This window comes from Cupressus sempervirens, chromosome 9 (genome assembly GCF_028749045.1).
Source record: "Cupressus sempervirens isolate cs-2001-9-10 chromosome 9, ASM2874904v1, whole genome shotgun sequence".
NCBI classification, from domain to species: Eukaryota; Viridiplantae; Streptophyta; class Pinopsida; order Cupressales; family Cupressaceae; genus Cupressus; species Cupressus sempervirens.
Window position 1 is genome coordinate 396848130 of NC_143126.1, and position 21636 is coordinate 396869765.

General features: G+C 34.3%; 1 pseudogene; it reads left to right on the top strand.

Moving 5' to 3' along the window:
• The first annotated feature begins 1376 nt into the window (after positions 1-1376).
• The window catches only part of LOC149538931 (uncharacterized), a 125616-nt pseudogene continuing 105356 nt past the window's right edge, over positions 1377-21636 (top strand).

Here is a 21636-nt window from a genome sequence, read left to right on the forward strand (position 1 = left end):
AGTTGCGGTCTTTTTTTTCTCCTTCTTGTTAGAAGATGATGAACTAGTAGAAGAAGGATCTGATATTTTCTTCAACTTCTGTTCCTGTGTATCCTTGGAAAGCAATGCCTGTGACTGAGAACTTGAAAGTGAATCCATTTGAGTAATCTTCGACTGTTCACAGGTTAACCGATTAAAAAATATCTCAAATGAAGGCATCCTATGTCTATCACCCAAGGCATCCATAGTGGAGTAAAAAATGGAAGAGAAGATCTGATACTGTCCCTTTAACTTTGAGAGTATCAAAAAGATACACTCATCATCTGTTTTGTTCTTCCCACATCCCTGCAAAAGTGTACGTAGAGATTTGAACTTCATGAAGAAGTCCTCAATGGTGGGAAAGTTATTAGGTGTCAAAGAAGTCAATTCTACATCTAGCTGAAGTGCTCGAAACTCATTCACTTGTCCAAACAAAGTCTAAAATCTCAGCCAATAAGCCCGTGGAGTAGTCAAACCATCCAGGTGAAACAACAAGCTGTCTGAAATGTTGAGTGCAATAAGCCCCATGGCCTCATCAATTTTGTTCCTATGCTGAAGAACTTCAAAAGCTCGTGTAAGAATAGGTTGATTCTCATCCAAACATGACCATAAACCCCTTGACATGAGAAGTCTAGTCATTTGTGCCTTCCACGTGTGGTAGTTGTGTGGTGTGAGACGGGATATAGATGGATCCGCCATTGAGAGAAAGAAGAAGACGAAGGTAGAAGGGTCTTAACTAAAGTAAATTATAGAAAAGAAAGACACCCCCCCACAATCATACAAAAATATCTCCCAAATACCACAAAAAAACAACTAAGGAAAGCAAAAAACTGGAAAGGAACCTGGATTTGTTGATGCAGAATAAGAGGAAACAAAAGCCTCTACTTTGACACCAAAAATGGAAACTCAAACAAACTCAAAATCATGTGAAATTAGCACCAATTTGTTCGTCTCTGAGTCAGCTTTCCAACACTTCTTTCGGATCATAAAAAGACCTCCGTATGCTCAAGTTATAGCCAAAAAACCGACTGCTGCTCCAAAAAAGCACTTGCTAAAAAATTACAGACACGGGCATAACTTTGACGGCCGTATGCCCATCACAAACCTATCGCCGGTAAAAAATCCAATTATCGAAAAAAGACGTCACTATCGCAAAAGTGACGTCACTGTCGGGAAAAGACGTCAGTGTCAAAAAAGTGACATCACCGTTCGGAAAAAGATGTCAGCGCCGGGAAAGTGGCGTCGTTGTCGGAAAAGTCACAGAGCGGCGTCGGAAGAATATCCGCCGGCGGCGGTGGCGCCCGGGAGGAAAACTTGGCGGCACGATTGTCGTCGGTGGGGCTAATGCTTCCGCGGCGATGGCTGAGGCTCCGCTGTGGCTGCGGAGAGCGGAGGCGGCAGCGTTTGCCGGAACAGGAACCTTGCTGCGGCGTCGGGCAGGCGGACGACGGGAAAACAGCGGCGACGGAGGCCAAAAAAGGTAGGCGGGGGCGGCCCGGCGGTGGCCGTTGGGCGGTGCTATGGTGGAGCGGCCCTACGCCTTTTTTTTTATTTTTTTTAAATCACCGTGTGTCCGTACGATCCATATGGAAGCCCTACAACCAAAAAAAAAATTTGCCTCCCGGAGCTCTGTCTCCAAAATCGAAAAGCTTTATATGAATCCTAATTGCAAACGGCCTTCCGGATCCAATGGTGATGTCCGTTTGGGCTGAAAATGCTCCAAAAATTTGTTCTACTCCTGATTTGAAGAAAAATTGCACAAACAAACTAGGGTTTGTGACTTCAAATCACGGCTTCAAAGATCCTTCAAACAAGAAGCAGTAGGGAGGCTCTGATACCATGTAGGAGTTGATGAAATCCAACTCCGCAGTTGCCAAGATCACCTACATGCAAATAGCTTGCTGAAGAGAAACCGAAAGAGCAAGAGCATGAAGCAAACAATGCAAGAGAAAATATTTCACAATAGGAAAATGAAATTACTATGTGAATGGATTGATTTACAATGAGAGAGAGACCATTTAAAAATGCCTCATGGAAGCTTGTAGAACAAGCTGGAAGGAGGTAGAGGACAAAAATGACAACTCAACACATATCCTCAAAAAGTGGAATATGCTAAAAAAGGAGAAAACTCCCGAGTTGTCAACAACAACCACTACATGCATTAAATACTAAATATGCATTAACCTAAGTAAGCTTAAGTAATAGAATAAATAATTAATAATTAATTATTTACTCTAACATTTTTAACAATACAACTTTGCAATTCTTTATCTTTATTAGCAGGCTCTCTATAACTCAACATGTATCTTGAGAAGCAATAATCTTCATCAACATTTCTACCCCTTAGGATATGATCTTTCTATTAGTTTAATTTCATCTTCATATTTACTCTCCCTTTTTCTATTCTACTGATATTCTATGATGTTCTCCTCTTCTATTGATTCTCCTTCACTGATACTCTCCTCTTTATTGATTTTATCCCTCATTGGGTATACTTCACCATTTGATAACCTTTTGCTCCTTCGACATACATCTCCCTTACTCATTATCTCCTCCTAAGAAAACAATGCCAATGGACATTATAAATTTTAATGTGAAACTTAGAAAACCTTGTAGTTAACCTTGTACCTTGCATGTATAAATTACATTATTTTCATCATAGTCATCTTCACAACTTTAGATGTTCTCCTAAAGTGTGAACTCTATGCATAAACTTCATAAAGATATTATAGTTCATCTATGAATTCATGATACATGCATCTCTACCCTAGTGAATTTTGGAAAGGGGCAAAACCCCCAGTTTACCTCTTAAATACTCAAAAGAATCCTTAGGCAATGTCTTGGTAAATATATCAGCAATTTGTTCTTTAGACTTTACATATTCAAACCATGCTTATTTTTCTATTAGTTTCTTTCTCAAATAGTGATACTTGATAGATATGTTTCTTTATTTGTGTATCAATCACCAAATTTTTTGAAATATTTATTGCACTAGTATTATCACAATAAATCTATTTCTTGCTTATCCATGTTATCAATCTTTATCCTAGAAAGAAAGCTCCACCACTTGTTTTTTTTCTATCATCAACGTTACCTACTCAACTAGCATCTATGTAGACTTTACGATTAAATTTATCCTCTTGTTTATACCACATGTTATAACCTTTAGTTCCTTTGAGATATTTGATTATCTTTTTCACAATAGTCTTGTGAGTCTCCTTTGGATTAGATGAGAACCTTACAACAATTCCAACCAAAGTAAAATATTTGGTCCATTATGTACAACATATTGTAACTTGCCAATAGTATATATGTATTAAGTGTCATTTACCTCACCAATTGTGTCTCCTTTTGATAATTTCACTCCAATAACCATAGGTGTATTGATAGCTTGGACTCATCAATCCCAAATGTCTTCAAGATTTCTTTCACATACTTAGATTGAGTCAAATATATACCTTTCTTTGTTTGATAAACTTGCAATCAAATGAAATTTTTTATCTTACCAAACATTAACATTTCAAATTTTCTACTCATTTTTTCAACGAATTTCTTACACAACATATTAATTCCTCTAAATATTATGTCATTAAAAAATATTTTAGCAATCAAAATCATACTTTTAGATTTACATTTCAAATATAGATTACTATTTTCATTTGTTCTAGAAAATCCAATCTTAATTAGAAAAGAATGTAACCTTTCATACCATGTTCTGGGGCTTCATTCATTCTATACAACACTTTCTTCAATTTGCAAATCATTTTCTTCTATTAGGTTCAAAAATCCTTGAGATTGTTTAAATTATACTTACTTCTCAGGTATTACATTCAAAAATTATTGGTATCTCTAACCATTATTATCTATTAGTGTTAATCACCTAGTCATTTACAAGGTAGATTCAAACAGTCATCACTATGATTGAGCTACTATACATAGGCTGAGTCATGTACATAAGATAGTATGTACCAATTAATTCTATAGAAGATGAGTGAGCATGGTCACAAAGCAATTTTCTATATGGACTAAGCTCATTCAATGACCAAGCAAGTCATCAATGACCAAGTAAAATTCCACATATATAATTATTGAGTGATAGAGTATGTTCCAAGCACAGTGTATATCAAGCATCTGGAAGGTAATAAAGGTCGAGCAATAGCAATGTTGAGAACCATTAATAGTTGAGGTCAAGTAATACAGAGTCTACATAAAAGTTAGGAATGGAATAGGATTAAGTTTTGAAGAGGTTGTTATAGATCATTTAATACTTGTTGAGTTTGTTATAGAGAATTTATATGGCATGGATCACATTGATGGGCCTCCAAAAGGCCATCATTCTAAGTTCTTTTTATCTTGTTTTCAAATAGTTATCTTGCAAAATAGTCATGACTTTATGGTTTCAAGAAAATGAATTTATGTTTGTATGTATGTGTGTGTGTGTGTGTGTGTTTGTGTGTGTGTGTGCGCGTGCGCTAAGACATGAAGTAGAAGTTTGGATAGCTTAAATATGTTGTATCTAATTGAATTCATGGACATAAATGGTATAATGAAGTAGTATTACATGTTGATAAATATTTCCTCATCTATGCTATGTTTTGGGTAGTTTTCCTCTTGTAGCCATAGGATTTGCAAGAGTAGTAATTTGAACTTTACACCTTTTCTCTAATATTGATGGTGAAATAAATATATTTATATAGAGGTTGTGTGTGCATTAATTTTTATTTAGGAATTTTCCACATATATTCAAAGATCAAAATTTCAATGCTAAATAATTCAAAGCCAACTAGATTTCTAGACCTTCATGAGCGGAGTGAATCATTCATTTCTTTCTATTGTTGCAGTGCACAAATGTAGCTTCCACAACTTTCTATACTCCTAGAGGATTTATTCATGATTAACGATGTTTATGCTTCAAAATTTATGAGTCTATAATTGATCCTCATTAAGGGAGTGATCTTAGATTTAGGAAGTAGTTTTAGCTTCCTTTAAATAATGACTATTGTAGCTTTGAAGTCAATAGTCAGGAGGAATAGAATAAGTTGATTTTCATAGCAGCGAAGTGTGAGACTAGTTTTTGATCAAGTGTAATCTTTCACCATGAATGAATAGAATGCATAGTTCAAGTTTATATCTCTTATCTTGATTTTAGTTTATGTTCACTCATCCAAGGGGACTCACTTATTGAGTGAACTATTCCATTAGAATAGATTTCATTTCCTTATTGTTTCTAAGGTGGAATTATGTTGCTCTTGCAACCATTGATAATAGAATTAGTGAATTGTTCCTGCAACATAGGTGCATAGACAGTTTTACCATTTACAACATTATCTTAAGTGTTAAGTTAAGTTGTCATTTCATTTTTTAGAGTAGGTTTCCTTCAACATTGTCTTTGCTTCAGTTATAATGGCTTAAATTTCAAGTTTATGCTCCTAGGTTGATAAATTAAATGAAGTTAGTATATTATTTTAAATAAAATGCATGATGTTGTCTGACCATAGCATCATTGTGAAAGGATGTCCAATCCTTCATTACTAAGGCATTAAACTGACCAGACATTTTTGGAGTCACTTCTGGGCATTGTGTCAATCTAGTTCAACCCTAAAGTCATTATGTTAGTTTTAGTTCTACATTATTTTGTATGCATAGAAGAAGAGACCACCTTGGGAGATTTCTTCCTCATAATAATTAGGATGTTATTTTTAATCCTGAGCCTAAAGACCCTCACAGCAAGAATGAAAAAGAAGAACATTTTGAAAATCCATTTGTTGCTGCTCAAGAACAAATATTCTCATCCTTTGAAGAATCCTTACATCTAAATAATCTTTTTCTTGAAACTAAATACCAAGATAATCCACTTGCCCTTCTTATTTATCAATCACCATCACTAGGTCCTCCTCCAATGATGGCTCAACCACAACCTACATTTCCTTTTCCTATCCCTCCTCAACAAGGTAATCAAAACTTGAAGAACATACCTTCTGCTATACTTCCCAAGTTCTATGGCCTAATTACTAAAGACACTAAAACCTTCCTCTTTGATTTTGATATCCTTTGCAGAAGTTGTTAGAACTAATAGTCCACCAAGATAACTAAGAGGTAGGATGACTCAGTTATCTAATAATTAAATTACTTATCTTCATTAAACAAACTTAACTATTCAACCAAAGTTAAAAAAATAACCATACAAAGATGCACATAGACAATTACACTAGACATGTTGACTAGGGAAACCCTTGATGAGAGGGAAAACCCCAATGGGAATGATGCCCACAAGACGATGTACTAATATAAATATTCTTTGTGAGAGGATAGACCCTATTAAAAATTTTGTTACAACATTTAGTACAATGAGTCCCTATTAGGAGAATTTGAATCCCTATTAGGAGATTCCAACCCTATTAGGAGTTGTGTTGTAATGTATGCAAGAAGAGCCCACTACCCAAACATGCAATTTCAACTACTCAAACAAGTAATTTACTGGTATCTTCTTCTTTCCTCTATACTTTCCTCTATCTTGTCAACTAAACCAATCACTTTCAAACCTTGTAGACTAGGTCACAAACCTTGGATCCAAATACCAAACCTCATATCACTCAGTAAAACCTTGGCAATGAAGTTTCCTTCACTTTCACACTATTTTTCTCAACTTCACATTTTGTACTCTTTCTTTCTTTTTGAACATTCACAATTGTCATATCACCATATCCACATCTCATGATAAAGGAAAATGTCCTTCCTTTATACTGGGTCTATAAAACAATTCCTAAGTTGGCTATTAGTCCTTCTCAACTAATTATTATAGGACCTCACTAAGAATGCATTACACTTATTGATAACCTTAATCTTTTGCCTTGAAACTTGAATAACTTTCCATACATGCAATATTATGATAAGAAAGCTTAGCCATGTCATCCTTAACATGTCTTCTTCATGTCCTCAACCTTGGTTTTCAAGATATCAACTCTGCTAGGAGATATAACAAGTTTACCAAAACATACCTCTGTAAACTTTATTTCAAAATAGACATCAACAAAACTTGCATAACTTCTTCTAGACTTTTCCTTTCTTCTTCTAACATTAAATACATATACCAGATACTTAAGAGTGTCTCTCATAACCTCGGGTACTTATCATGCTCAACTATCTATCTGTACCAACTTAATCTTTCCATTGTTCTTCTATCAGATACTAGAGAATACATAAAACATGCTATGTTGACATCAATGAAAAACTCAATCATGAATGTAACATATCATCATCAAACCAATCTTCTAATCTTTCCAATCTTCCAACAATCTCCCCCTTTGGAAGTGATGGCAACATAGATGAAAAACATCTAGTTCCAAAAATACCAACAAAAGACAAATAGTCTTCAAATCCTCTTCATCAATCATACTCCCCCATTGATATACCTCAATGTACTCTATACCAAATTGTTATTTTAAATTCATGCCAACTCTCCCATATACTCATAATCAACTTTTTTAACAACTAATACTCACTCATCTCAAGTGTCAAAAGACACTATTCAAAACATCATCAACAACATCAATAAGTTTCCAAAGTGACTTTGTCTATCATAGATACTCCCCCATACAAGAACCATCAGCATCCAGTCTAGACAAACAATGGTGCTCTATTATCTTGAACTGATGCTTTCTTACATCTTCTTACTTTGATGTAGGAAGGGGCATAGTCCCAAGAATACCTCAAAAATACTCAAAAGTCTCTTTGGGAAGAGGCTTAATGAATATATCTGCAATTTGCACTTTAGTACTCACATACTCCAATCTAATTTCCTTTTCTGCAACTTTTTCTCTCAACATGTGATACTTAATAGAAATGTGCTTTGTCCTCAAATGCAATACTAGATTCTTAGACATATTTACTATGCTTGTGTTTTCATAATGTATAACAATAGGTTCACTAATTTCTATCCTTATATCCTTCAGCATCTACTTCATCCAAACTGCTTGATTGCAATTATTTGTCACTACAACATACTTAGCTTCTACTATACTTTGAGATGTATAATCTTGCTACTTGCTTAACCAAGAAACCAATCTTGCTCCAAGAAAGAAAGCTCCTCCACTAATGCTCTTTCTATCATCCATACTACCTACCCAATCTACATTAGTATAAGCACTTAGAGTAAAATCATTAGATCTTTCATACTATAATCCAAATTCTAAAGTTCCTTTTAGATATCTAAATATCCTTTTCACTACTACATAATTTGCTTCTTTGGGATCAACCTAGAATCTTGCAACAATTCCAATTGCATTTTCTATATCCAACCTTGTGTGAGTCAGATATTGCAAACTTATGATCATAGATTTGTACTTCTTCTATCCAATAGTAGGTGTCTCATCCTTTGTAGATAACTTGTGTCCAATTACCATATGTGTGCCAATAAGTTTACATGTTTCCAAACCAAACCTTTTCAAAAAATCCTTCAAGTACTTAGTCTGTGAAATAAAGATTCCTTCTTTATTTTGTACTATCTGCAATCCTAGGAAATACTTCATCTCTCCTATCATACTTATTTCAAATTCTTTCTTCATTTCTTCAGCAAACTTCTTACTTTCTTCATCATTTCCTCCAAATATTATATCATCAACAAATATTACTAAAATCATCAAACCATCATTAGTTTCTTTCCAATATAGATTACTATCTACCATACCTTTGCTATATCTAAGCTTTGTCAAATGTTTGTCCAACCTTGCATACCAGGTTTTGGGTGCTTGCTTCAATCCATACAATGCTTTCCTTAGTCTGCACACTATGTCCATTTCATATGTTAAAGGAATTCCTTTAGGTTGCTTGATGTATACTTCTTCTTCAAGTTCTCTATTCATAAATGCTAACTTGACATCCATCTAATATACTTTGAATTTCTTCTATGCTACACAGGCTAAGAATAATATTATGGCTTCCATTCTAGCCATTGTAGAATAAGTATCCTCATAATCTATTCCTTCTTGCTATGAGTAACCTATACATACCAATCTTTCTTTGTTTCTTACAACTTCTCCTTGCTCATTCATCTTGTTTCTAAATACCCATTTGGTTCCTATCACATTCTTATCTATTTTTCTGGGAACCAATTCCCATGTTCTATTATTTTCTATTTGATGCAATTTCTCTTTCATAGCTTGCTTCCAGTAGTCATCTTTACATGCTTCTTCTACATTCTTTAGTTCAACTTGAGATGTCAAGCATAGTTCTTCATTAACTCTACTTCTTGTCATCACACCTTTGTCTTTGCTTTCGATGATTAGTTTGGATGGGTGATTCTTTATCATGTTCTTTCCTGAAGTAGGAGTTGTTATTTCAACTCTTTTCTCTACTAAAGGTTCTAACCTTTGTTCCTGCCTTTACTCTCCCTCATTCTAAAAATCATGGTTAGTCTCAAGAAATACGTCATCATTCCTTGGCTTAGTAACAACATCATCATCTAAATTGTAATCAACTATTCTCTCTTGTACTCTAAATTTTTCATCAATTCTCATATTAGTACTTTCCATAATAGTCTTAGTTCTCTAATTGTAACATCTATAAGCCTTTCTTTTCAATGAATAACCAAGAAACATACTTTCATCACTTCTAGCATCAAACTTACCAATGTTATCACCTCTATTAATGTAACACTTACTTCCAAATATTCTGAAATACTTAACTATAGGTGAGTGACCAAACCACAATTCATAAGGTGTCTTGTTTGTTTCTTGCCTAACTTGAACTCTATTCATAGTATAGACTACTATATTCACTACTTCTCTACAAAATGTCTTAAATACATCATTTTTTTCTGACATAGCTCTAGCTACTTATGTTATAGATTTGTTCCTTCTTTTTGCAATGCCATTCTATTCAGGGGTTCTCAAAGCTGATAGCTATCTCTTAATTCCATTTTCCTCATAAAACATGTTAAACTCATTCAAAGTAAATTATCCTCCTCTATCTAATCTTAAACATTTAATCTTTACACCAGATTCATTCTCAAATCTATTCTTGAATATCTTGAACTTGTCAAATGCCTCATATTTCTCTTTAAGAAATGCAACCCACATCATTCTAGAAAAATCATCAAAAAGAATCATAAAATACCTTTCACCATAGAATCATGGTCTTTGTAGGGCTTCTGAGATCTATCTATAAAATCTCCAACTTCACTGAGGTGGTAAACTTTTTGCTAGGAAAATAAGTTCTTTTATGCTTTACCAAAACACACTCCTTCAAAATTGTGTTAGTAGGCTTTATAATCTTTGAAAAATCTCTAATAGAAAATATTTTACTAGTCCTCAAAATACTATCAAAGTTTATAAGATAGAATCTCTTATTTCATAACCAACTATCATCTACCTATGCAACCAAATATGTCATTTCAATAGGATTCAACTGAAATACATTACTTCTAGATCTGGTTCCTATTCCAATTACCTTTCCATCTCTATCTGTGATCATGCATGTCTTTTCTTTAACTACAACTAATAACTGTTGTTTACTAATTGTCCAACACTCAAAATATTGTGCTTTAAACCATCAATAAAGTATACATCCTTAGTATTAGTTTTACCATCAAGAGTTATAGATCCACTACCTTTACTTGGCATGTTGGATTCTTTCCAACTCTAACAATCCATAAATTTTGACTTTTGAAGTCAACAAACTTGTTCATATCACCAATCATATGATGGGAACAACCACTTTCAATTATCCAATTAGATTTTTTCTCAACTTGTGATACCAAAGCTACCTTCTCTATAATTTCCTCTTTAATTACCATAAATTCAATTTCATCATCACTAGCACTTAATTCTTGATCATCAGAATCATTATCTTCATATGCATACAAATAATCTCTATCTTTTCTAGTCTTATGACTTCCCTTATATTTTTTCTCCCTTTTAGGAAACTTAGATGCATAATGACCATATTCATTACAAGTCCAACACTTAAAGATTTTCTTACATCCCTTTTCTCTTCTTACCAAAAGGGCTACTACTTCATCAATCTTTCTATCTTCTTCAGATTTGTTGCTGCTAGCAAAACATCCGCTAGCACTTGTGCTCCTTGATAGGTTAGGTCAAATGTTTAAGGCACTAAACACTATCTCTATTATGGTTAATTCTTGGGACTATCTAAGTTCATTCTCAACTGCTTCAATTCTTCCAATCAATGTCTCCTTTGTGAAATATTTGGTACATGATATCAACAACTGTATCATTTGAACTATTGGCATGAATGATGGTGTTAGAGTTTTCAATATCTTCCATATAACCTCATCATCTTCTTTGTCTCCTCCTTGAGGTTTAATACCTACAGTAATTTTTGATATCCTACCTATATATGTTCTTATAGATTCATCTTAACATCTTGAAATGTGCAAATCCAACTTTGTAGCCTTAACTTCTTAGAATGTGCATGACATCCAAAACAATTTTCCAAAGCTTTCCAAATCAAATTTGAAGTAGGAAGTGACTTTACTTGATTGTAATCAATTTTAGAAAGTGCAGTCAATAGTGCTTCTCTAGCTCTCATGTCACACATGAAAAGATCCTTTTCTATCTTGATGCAAGTTTCCAAATCTTTTTCTTCAATGATTGTCTTTGCTGATTTTGTCAAGATCCACTATCTCAGACCCATACACAACAAATGTGTCTTCATCTTTTTCCTTCTAGCTATCATAATTTGTTCCATCAAACTTTAGAGTATCTTTCTTGAACATGTTCATCATGGATCTCCCAAAGCTATTAAACTTTTTCTCTAAGGACCTGATGCTCTGATACCAATTGTTAGAAATAATAGTCCACCAAGATAATTGAGGAGGGGGGGGATGGGGGGTGAATCATTTATCCAATAATTAAACCACTTATCTTCATTAAACAAACTTAATTATTCAATCAAACTAAACAACAACCATACAAAGATGCACATAGACAATTACACCAGATATGTTGACTAGGGAAACCCTTGATCAGAGGGAAAACCCTAGTGGGAATGATGCCCACAAGATGATGTACTAATATAAATATTCCTTGTTAGAGGATAGACCATGTTAGGAGTCTATTACAACATTTAGTACAATGAGTCCCTATTAGGAGACTTTGAATCCCTATTAGGAGATTCCAACCTTGTTAGGAGTTGTATAATTTATGGAAAAAGAGCCCATTTCCCAAACATGCAATTTCAACTACAAGAAGAGCTCACTACTCAAATAAGTAATTTACTAGTATCTTTTTCTTTCCTCTATCTATCAACCAAACCAATCATAGTTAGACCTTTTAGAATAGGTCATGAACCTCAGATCCATATACCAAACCTTGAATCACTTAGGTAAACCTTGGCAATGAAGTTTCCTTCACTTCTGCACTATTATGCTCAACTTTGTATTTCATACTCTCTGCTACTATCCAAACATTCACAATTCACATATCACCATATCCACATCTCATGATAAATGAAAATGTCCTTCCTTTATATTGAGTCCATAAAAAATTCTTGAGTCAATTATTATTCCTTCTCAACTAATTATTATAGGACCTCACTAAGAACATGTTACACTTAGCGATAACCTTAATCTTCCTCCTTGTAACTTGAATAACTTTCCATACATGCAATATTATGACAAGAAATCTTAGCCATGTCATCCTTAACAATTCTTCTTCATGTCCTCAACCATGATTCTCAAGATATCAAATTTTCTAGGAGATATAACAAGTTTACCATAACATACCTCTGTAAACTCTATCTCAAAACAGACATCACCAAAACTTACATAACTTCTTCTAGACTTGTCCTTTCTAGTTCTAACATTAACTACATATACCAAATACTCAAAATTATCTCTCATAACCTTAGGTGGTTATCATGGTCAACTAGCCATCTGTACCAACTTAATCTTTTCACTATTCTTCTGTCAAATACCATAGAATACATCAAACATATGTTGACATTAATGACAAACTCAGTCATGAATGTAACATATCATCATCAAACCAATCTTCCAATCTTTCCAAATTTCCAATATAAATTATGACTGTAAAACTTATACTCACAAGCTAAAGTTATTTTCACCCATCCTAAAGGAAGCTTCTCTCAGATGGTTTATGGGGTTGGATGCCAAGGCTATAGTAGATTGGCCTGTAATGAGGAAATTCTTTCTAAAAAAGTACAAAGAATATTGTAGGGGTCAATATTTGAAAGGGGATGACATTTTCAAAATGTCCTAGAAGGAGGATTAAACCTTGGAAGACTATGTCTCATAGTTCATGTTTAACATGTAGTGTAATACATAGCACCAGCTGAACAAGGAATCAAAGAAATATCTTTTTTCGAGAGGTGTAAATGTTGGAAGAATTGAGGCTCTAGATTTTGTGGCAGGAGGAGATCACTCAAAAAAATTTGACTGATATATAAAGTATATGTCTAAATTATTCTAGGGTCACTGTAAAGAAAGGTAGGTGACTTAGAGACCTACCACATAAGTCTAATGATGGTTTAGGAGTACTAAAGATGGAGTTATCCAATTTTTTGTCAAATTTCAAACAAGACATCACTAATGATGTAGCCATTTAGTTAGATACCATGTAGGTGAGAAGGAAGAAGGATGAAGCTAATGTCATGTTAGTTGAATACTATTTGCATTATAGGGAGAAGAAAAGGAACTATAGATGCAATTATGTTTCAAGCTTGGAGTCACAACCAATGCCTATTGAGTTTAAATTCATTGATAAAAATGGAAAAGTGCTCTATGTTGCTCAATGAAGGCCATTAGCTCAAAGACAAGGTATGCCATAAGATCCTCTTCAAAATTATAATACTAACAATCAATTCAAAAATTCTTAGAATACTTGTTTTAGTGGATATAATAATTGGAAACAACCTCAACAAGGTTGGCAGCAACCTCAATAGTGTTGATGACAACCTTAGCAAGGTTGGTAGCAACCTTAGCAAGGTTGGTAGCAACCCCAAAATTGGAATAACCAACCTATTTAGAAATCCTTAATGACACCATATTAGGAGTAGGCTCTAATTCCTCCTCTTGTACCCACTAATACTCCTCCTAAGTAGACTTAGCTACCATTTTAGCTTAATCCTAATCCCAACAATACCAAATAGCCAACACAAAAATAAAGTTGTGTTATTTTCTTGAATGATATCTACTTAAGGTGAAGCACTACTCTTCCTTCACCTCAAAAGCCTATAATACCTAAAATTGAAGATTCCCAAACTAAAAAAGTGGATGTATTAGTTCAAAAAACCTCCCATGTAGCTAAAGAACCTCTATTTCCTCATAGGTTGATGGAATAAGGCCAAACTATAGAAAACCAAATAGTAATTAATTTTCTTAATTAGATAAAGAAAATGATAGGAAAAATACCATTACTTGATGCTATCAAGGAAGTTCCTACCTATACTATATCCATCAAGGAAGCATGTATCAAAAAGCCAAGAAGAAATAAGAAGGATCCAAAAAATATTCACATCTTAGGACAATTGTCTAATTTTATGTTGGAGAAATTAACTATACTAGACTATTATGACCCTAGGAGTCCTATGGTTATTGTCACCATTCATGGGATGCAAGTTCAAAATACTTTAATTGACTTAGGATCATCCATCAATGTCATGAAAAAGGAGGTATTATCTCAATTGCATATCATTGGTCTCAGAGAAACACTAACCATACTTGAGCTTGTTGATAGTTCTACCACCAAGCTAGATGGGATGATAGAAGATGTCATAGTCACCTTAAGCTCTTGGGAGTATCTAGTAGACTTTTTTTTCCTTTCCCCAAAGGATAACATGGATGGATATGTTAATTTTAGGGTAACCATGGTTAGCTACTACAGATGCCTATATAGGTTGTCGGTCTAGGAAGACACCAATATACAATGATATCCATACTAAGGACCTAACTTTATACTCCCCTACTCAGCCACTATTGCTAGATGACCAAGTAATTTGGTCAAAAATGGGTGATGATGATCCAGAGGTCAATTCCATCCATTAGCTAATGATGATAGGTCAAGAGTCATTTGTATCCTCTCAAGAAGAAGATGATATAATTTCATCCATTATCATGAATGAGTTGGAGTAGAGTCTCAAGAGTGTCCTCAAGCTGACTTCATTGTAGAAGTCATATTACCACCTTTAAACACACCTCAATATTTAGAAACCTCCCAATTCCTTCACACATGATTACCTCATGAGGTGGATTCTTCTCATGTTTCCCAATTATTCATGGTAGATAAAGTTATTAAGTTAGAAGTTGGTCTAGGAGAGAGTTGAATGTAAAAAATGCCTTATCACCTTCCCATCAGAAAATTATGTTGCAATTATTATAGAAGAATCAAAAAGTATTTTCTTGGGACTACATAGACATGCAAGGATTAGATCCTATGCTCTGCACTTACAAGGTCTACATTATTCCTGATTTCAAACCTATCCGACAACCCTAAAGGAGAGTCAATCCTATTTTGAGGGATATAGTTAAAAATGAGCTCCATAAACTACTAAGTGTTGGTTTTATCTACCCCATCTCTAATAGCCAATGGGTTTCACCCTTGATTAGAGTACCAAGGAAGGGAGGAAAATGGAGAGTTTGTGTAAATTATAGGGAGCTCAATTCACCACTAAGAAAGACCACTTCCCCTTTCCATTTATAGATCAAGTTCTTAACAACCTTGCTAGAAAGAAACACTTTTCTTTTCTAGATGGTTTTAGTGGTTACAATCAAATACAAATAGCTCTAGAGGATCAAGAAAAATCAACCTTCACCTGCCCATGGGGAACTTTTTCCTACATATTTTTACCTTTTGGCTTATACAATGCCCTAGCCACATTCCAACGAGTTGTCATAAGTATCTTTTCTTATATATATGTTGGATGTATGGAGATCTACATGGATGCTTTTACTATTTATGGGACTACTTTTGAGGAAGCAAAAGACAATTTAGAAATGGTACTCGAGAGATGCCAAGGCCATAACCTTTCCCAAAATAGTGAAAAAAAAATTATGATGATGGAAGGAGTAGTACTAGGTCATTTCATTTCTTCACAAGGCATCCAAGTAGATCCAATAATGGTTAAGGTCATTAGTACCTTTCCTACACTAGAGAAGCAGAAGGATGTGTGAAGTTTCCTAGGACATGCTAGATATTATAGAAGATTCATCAAGAATTTTAGTCAACTTGTAGTACCTCTTTATAAATTGTTAAAAAAGGATTTGGAATTTTCCTAGGACTCTAAGTATGCTACATCTTTCCTACAGCTTAAAGAAGTTCTCACCACAGTACCATCTTTGAGAAGGCCCAATCAGGGACTACCTTTCCACATTCATACAAATGCCTTAGACTATTCTATAGGTGTAGTGCTAGGCCAAAAGGTAGACTCAGTTGAACATGTTATTTATTTCATCAGTAAAAATTTAAAAGGTGTAGAGTTCAAATACACAATCATAGAGAAAGAGCTACTTGCGATTATCTATGCACCGAATATGTTCAGGTACTATATACTAGATATGAAATATTTTTTCATACTAACCACTCTACTATAAAGTATCTAATGAATAAGCCTATAATATCAGGAAGATTGGCTTGTTGGTTGCTACTTATGTAGGAGTTTGATATCACAATAGTAGATAAACCTAGTAGGGCCAGTGTGGTAGCTAACTTTCTCTCTTAGTTACATGTCCCTAATGATCCTATAGCCATTGAAGATAGTTTTCCAAATGAACATCTTTTCCTATTGTTAGCACAAATCCATGGTATATAGATATTGTGAATTGCCTAACCACGGGAAAGATGTCAATTCATGTCTCTGCTAAAGAAAGAAAATTACTGGTTGAAAAGAGCTTTAGCTATTCTTGGATTACTAGATTTATGTTTTATGTTGGTCCTAATCAATTAATGCATCGATGTATAAGGGAATATGAAAAATTATGATATCTTGAGGGCAAGTCATGATGAGCTCTATGGAGGCCATTTTGTAGCCAAGTGAACAGCCTTTAAAATATTGACAACTGAGTACTATTGGCCAAGTTTACACAAGGATGTTGCCAGATATACAAAGAAATGTGATAAGTGTCAATACATAGGGAGACCCACTAAATTAGATGAAATGCCCCTACAACTTCAAGTAGTCATTGCATGCTTTGACAAATGGGGGATTGACTTTGTAGGTCCTATTGAACCCTCTTCACAAGGTAAATCCTATATTTTAGTTTGTATTGATTATGTAACTAAGTTGGAAGAGGCCAAACCCATGAAACATCCAAGGGATAACAACATTTCCAAGTTCTTGTATGAATCGATCTTTAAATGGTTTGGATTCCCTAGGGATTTGACATCTCATCAAGGAGCTCAGTTTACATCTAATCTGATAGTTGCTCTAATGGAGGAATATACTATTCGGCATGGTAAATCATCACCTTACCATCTACAAGATAATGGCCAAGTCAAAGTTACCAACAAGGATTTGGAAGCCATTCTCACCAAAATAGTAGCACTTCATAGGAACGATTGGGCCACACACCTTCTTGAAGCTCTTTGGGCTTATAGAACCACTTCGAAATCTACAATGGGTTTCACTCCTTTTGAACTAGTCTATGGTAGGTCAGGTATAATGCCAATGGGGTTTGAATATAAGACATTAAGGACTTCTTTGGAGCTTTGTATAGAACTTACTATTGCACAACAAGACCAAATTCTGAGTTTAAATGGCCTTGATGAATGGTGCAAATCTATATTGAATAACGCAAAACTCATCCAACATCAAAGAAAACCATGGCATGATAAGTTTTTCAAAGATAAAATGTATGTTTTGGGAGATTAGGCACTTCCTTATGATTCCATGTATCAACACAATCAAGGAATTTTTCAAACTCATTGGTTAGGACTATATAAAATTATTGTTGTATTTCCAAATAGAGCGGTCAAGTTGTCTACTATTGATCATGTTTGATTCAAGTTACCTATTAATGGGCATTGCCTCAAGATCTTAAAAAAAGTCACTCACAAGGAGTTCCTCTAGAAGTTCCAGCATAGCAAAGATATACTCATTCCTGCAGTTGAAGATTTTGGGTCTTCTACCCTAACTTCCACTAATTCTTGATTATGTTCAAGATTTTCATAATGAACACTATCTTTTTTTAAGTCATTTCTCTGCCATACACTCCACCTCACCCTCTCTCTTCCCCATATTTCCATATCATCCCATCACTCCATCAATTTAGGTGATTTTTTTCAAAACACTTTTCCTATAACACTTGCTAGATATGTGCCACATAAATTTGTATATGTTTTATTTTATTCATTCTTTATTAGGAATTCATGTTGTTCGAATTTATTGTTCTTTCATTTCCTGGCCTAATGGCACCCATTCCCTTACTTAGTTGGGGGGGAGGGATATTCATTTTTCAAATTTTAAAATCACATGTAAATTTTGAAGTTATTGTCTCATCAAATGACTATCCTTACATGTTTTATGGAATGTCCTTCCATGATTAAATCATCAAGGAAATTAAGGAAAATAAAAATTGAGCTTAACTTTTAATGATATATTAGCAACATGTTTGGGGTGGCAGGCTTATACATGAGCAAAAAATTATGAGACTTGATGCAAGAAAAGATATCATGAGATTTCGTGCATTAAAAATATTTAAGAAGCATGTAGTAATTGTATATCATTTTTTATGTCTGTAACATCTAGTGTTGTAACTCTACAAAAAAAATTAATTCACCATTATTTATTTTTGAGAACACCATAATTATGATGTTCATGACAATGGGTGGAGGTCTTCAGAGATATGAGTTAGTCGATCATAGGGTTTTATTGGGTGATACGGCCTATTGTGAGATATTCAAGAGAAGAGGATGGCTAGATTACTACCTCAGTCTCAAAGGGTTTGATGAAGAGGTTTCTCTTTAATTTTTGAGCACCTTGAAGGATTTCTTTGCAATGGTCAAGGGGCTAAAAATTGAATTTACCAAAAATGTGGTGGTTGAACTCACTAGGTTTCTCTAGGAAGGAGAAAATTGGGTAAAAGATTTTGATTTACATATGGACAGGGCACAGTTTAATTTGCATCCTGACCCTCTACTAGATATAGACAAGAAGTAGGGAACCTCTAGATTATCTTTACCCTTGGATTTTATCTAAGCCAACAACATTTATTTTTCAATACTTCACTTGTGAAGGTCATTACAAGTACCTGCATGCCTTACATTTCAAAATTTTGGCTCATCTTCAACATGACTATAGATGGGTAAATCTTCCCAATTTCTTATTTAATATTGTGAAGAAGGAAGCTTCTTTAATACAATTAGGAAAGGACCAGTACATCTCCCATCATTGTTTCATAAAATTAATTGTGGAAAGCAAATTAAACTAACAGTCAATTGGAACTTGGGAAGAGTTTTTGTAATTAAATGAGGTAGAACCTAGATTGGTCAGCCTAAGAGGATAGGGTTTTGGATGAAGGGAAAGAACATCCACTATTTTTTGCAAAGTTATGCCTAGGACTGAAAATTTTCCTAAAGCCTCTCCCTATAGTTCTAGACCAACTAGGAAGAGGATTTATAAAATTAATGCCTCCATTTTTAGCAAGAAGAAAAGTAAAAATAGAGAAATTTCTAGTGCCCCCAAGTCTACCATTAGGGATGGAAAAGGTAAAGCTATAGAACTAAAAGAGGAAAAATTAGAACAACAACTTGATAGTGAAAGTAATATTAATGAAACCATGCACTCGCAAGAGGAGGAAGCTTAAAAAAAACCTCTTGAAGCAACTACAGTAGAAGTGACTACAAAAAAGAGGAAACAAAAGAATCCTCCATGCCTATCTACACCCCCTATGAGGTGAAGTGTGAGGCTTTTTGATGGTAGTAGCATTAATAAATCTTCTATTCTAGTAGTTAACCTAGAGTCTTCTAATTTTGTGAAGGAGTTCTCTTAAGAGGGAAAATTTCAATGAAATATGACCAGTAATGCTAAGTGCAGTAACCAGAGTCCACAACCCAAAGTTGACCTTAGTGTTAACTATGTACTTATTGATAGTGATAAGGATTTTGAAGAACCTTAAGTATCTAAGGAGTTTGAAGAAAATCTTGTTATGCAAGATACTTTTGAGAATTTAGAAAACCTTCCTTCTAAGGACTACTTAGAATGTAGGAAAGAAATTGTTGAAGAAGTAATGGAAAAGATCAATTAGGATGGATTAGAAACACTGGCTAAAGTAGCTACTGAGTCCAGTAAGGAAGAAAATGTGGTGACACCACTTATTATATGGAAGGGATAATGCTCCATGCCATAGAGTGCAACAAAATCTCCTCACTTGACATCTGAATGGATAGAAATTCTCAACCAAGAATCATTGCCACCATTGAATTTGTCTACACCCTTATTTACAGGGATCAATTTATTCCAATAGTTCTTATGGGAAAGAGCATAATGGAAGTTGGAAAAATAAAAATTGAAACATATCATTAATGAAAAAAGCTATCATTTTAAATAGATCTTAGACCAAAATGAAATTTTAAAGAAGATTTTTTTAACAATTCAGAGGGTTGTTTCTTGAAATGATGGAATGTAGATCACCCACCAATGTATGCATTATTTCTCAAAGAATATATTGTAAATTTCAAATTGACAAGAATTGTGGAAGGACTTAATCCCTCCATTTCAACTCCACATGAGTTTTATGATGCATTTTAGTCTCTTCTAATGCATTTGAAGAATTTATTGTGTGAATTATATCTACATAATTTAGCAGTGCCTAATGATACAAAGTGGAACTCACTTCTTTATATAGGAGATGTGCACTTAAGAGCAGTAATGTCTTGGATGTAGAATGAGATAAGTAGGGAACACCAAGTTGCACCTTATAGGGACAATGAAATGACAACTCCTCTACTTATGAGACAAGAAGTTCAAAATTCTTGATGAACATTTTTTGATTGGATTTCTATTCTAGGCAACTTGGGTAGAGCTAGTAAAGTATATCCAATAAGAGAACAAGACTTTTTAGATTGGGAGCAGCACACATCTTGTGATGTTGAAACAACAATTATTGCTTCAAGACAAAGGTGGACATGGATGCCTCATGTCCTGAAGATAAGGGAACCCCACTCTCCTCAAAATTTAACTCTTGCCACTATCAGAATTCAATGGTATATCAATTTGGGAAGGAGTCTATGCAAATATTGGCTCCCATTAAGGTTTCAACCTCCTATTCTCCTCTAGCCACTACAAGAAGTGAATGACAATGTAGAGGATCATGATATGTCAACAAAATTTTGGTGATGGTGATGGCTCAAGGAAAATTATGGATACTTTGATTGTGTTAAGAATGATCGAGGGGAGAGAACAACTAGTGATTGGAGAATTCATGCCAGAATCAAAAATTTCATGGTTGTTAGGGACCAAAAATAGGTCAGTTGGGGTCAATGATGGGCCTCCAAAAGGCCATCATTCCAAGTTCTTTTTATCTTGTTTTAAAATAGTTATCTTACAAAAAATTCATGACTTTATGATTTCAAGTAGATGAACTTATGTTTTAATGTATATTTATATATATGTATATATATAAAGCCATGAAGTAGAAGTTTGGAT